Raw genomic sequence first — 2,430 nt, 5'->3', positions numbered from 1 at the left:
GAAAATAAAATAAACATTTGGGTATCATTATTTTTCTCGTGATATGCTGATATTTCTTCATATTGCCAAATGCAGGGATTCTAAAAGACAACAGAAATAAATAAAAGCATTTTTCACATTCCAGTCCAACAAGATGTGGTCTGAGTCTTACAATTCCAGTTTGAGTCCACAGTGAATGGTATGCTTTTGCTTCGGTTCTGTCCCTGACCAGCTCCATCTTCCTGGATAATACACAGCTTTTACTGCTCACATCACTACTGAGAAAGTACCAGTCTTGCTTTGAAGGAACTTATAATCCAAATTTAATTTTAAAAACTCATTAGGAAATTAAAAGATGATGAGTATTGAATCAAGAGTTAGAGGTAAAAGGCCAGAGAATTTTTCTTTTTCCTTCTGTTCCTGCTTGAACTCAGGGCCTCAGCACTGTCCCTGAGCTTTTCTCCTCAAGGCTAGTGCTCTTCAGCCCCAGCTCCAATTCCAGCTTTTTGGTAGTTAATTGGAGATAAGAATCTCAGGACTTTTCTGCCCAGGATGGCTTCAAACTTCAATCCTTAGGTCTTAGCCTACTGAGTAACTAGGATTCCAGGTGTGAGCAGGACTTTAAAAGAAGGAAGATTCTGGGATTGTTTTTTCAGCATTTCATTTCATGGAAAAAATTGATATGTACACTAATAGTGTTACTTCTTCTTTAACAGTCTTCTGCAATTCTGCTGTGAATCCATTGGACTTTCCCTGGTTGGGAGACTCTTCATTTTTTCTCTGATAACGTTGCTTCCTGGGATTTTGTTTAAGTGATTCGTGTCTTTTTCATTCAGTTTTGGCAGCTTGTATGTCTCTAGAACTTTCTCCATTTCTTGGAGATTTTCCAACTTTCCTGGGTATTTGTTGTGATGTTTCCTTTTCCATTTCTAATTTTGTTGGTTTGGTTCTCTTCTAAGGTTAGTGTTCTACCACTTGGGCCATACCTCCTCTTCCTACCTTTTGCTAGTCATTTGGAGATGAGTCTCACAGACATTCCTGTCCTAGCTGCCTTCAGCCCCTGATCATCAGATCTCAACCTCCTGATTAACCAGAATAATAGGCATGAACCACAAGCTTGAAAAACATTGTAGAGTCCATTAACTGTGCATACAGGCATGTGTCTAATAACATACCTGTAGAACTCTTGGGGCTGTTCTTTGTGACCAAATCTAATTCTGAATATAACACCATTAATTCTATCCAGCTTGGAAAGACTTCCCAAAGAGCATGGTAAATTCAGAGTTTGCAAGTCAGGTTCCCTTGTTTCATACAAATACATACATTGAGGGCTGGGAAGGTGGCTCAGTGGTAGAATGCTTGCCTTGCATGCATGAGGCCCTGGGCTTAATTCTTCAGCACCACATAAGCAGAAAAATCCCCAAGTGGTACTGTGGCTCAAGTGGTAGAGCAGCAGCCTTGAGCTGAAGAGCTGAGGGACAGAGCCCAAGTCCAGAGATCAGGCCCCACCACACACACACACACACATGCATTGAAAAGAGGAAATGACAGTATTAGGTGCAAATATGTCCACACACACACACACACACACACACACACACACACACACACACACACACATACATGCATTGAAAAGAGGAAATGACAGTATTAGGTGCAGATATGTCCCAGGCAATTTATTGCCTATTCTGGAATCAGTGACCTGAGGGGATCAGGCCTAGAGATTTCTACTCATCCTCTACAGGAAGAACAGCTGGTTTAGCTGAGTAACAGTAGTTTTCAGGTATTGCACTGGAATTGAAGCTCACTTTGCTAGATATCTAAGTGGAAAACATTTGGGCTCTATTCCTAGAAAATTAAAACTAATGATTATATCTTTGTATATGTTAGCATGTTTGGGTGTTGTTGATTCATTCCTATAATTGTAGCCATTGGGGAGGCTGAGGTTCAAACTTCTTCAAGCTAGCCCATGCAGCATTTGCTCTGTAAGTGAGGTACAATCAAACTGGGAATCATGAACAGAAATGTCTTTGGAACATTGAGAAACTAAACATGTTTGTAATTAACCCATGAGTTTGAAGAGGAAGTCTCCAGGGAAGCTATTGTAATAATGCATCTAATTGAATAAAACTGAAAATACAACATACCAAAATTTGTGAGACACAGCTAAATACATGCTGAGAAAAATGTTTAGCAATAACTGTTTACATAAAATAATTTCACTAATATATCTTACATCTTCTATAAATGTGTATCAGGCGGCACATCAAGCTCATTCATTTCTCATTCTTTATAATCTACATGTGGTGTAGGCATTATATCAAATGATTCAACAATTTCTTTCTTTGAATTTAGGAAGACTTTTCTCTCTTGTGCTAACTGTATTTGAATAAGCCATGTGTTGCTTTTACTGAAATGTTTTGATCATAAGCAGTAAAAGTAGAAATACTG

At 38.8% G+C, this 2,430-nt stretch overlaps 1 pseudogene; it reads right to left on the bottom strand.

Annotated features, from left to right (window-relative positions):
• LOC106001649 overlaps positions 1-851 on the bottom strand; it is a 9,425-nt pseudogene extending 8,574 nt beyond the window's left edge.
• Between the last annotated feature and the right edge of the window lie 1,579 nt (positions 852-2,430).

Source organism: Dipodomys ordii, unplaced genomic scaffold (genome assembly GCF_000151885.1).
Source record: "Dipodomys ordii isolate 6190 unplaced genomic scaffold, Dord_2.0 Scaffold344, whole genome shotgun sequence".
In the NCBI taxonomy this organism is placed as follows: Eukaryota; Metazoa; Chordata; class Mammalia; order Rodentia; family Heteromyidae; genus Dipodomys; species Dipodomys ordii.
The sequence above is the reverse complement of the archived record's forward strand: the minus strand, read 5'-3'. Positions and strand labels throughout refer to the sequence as shown.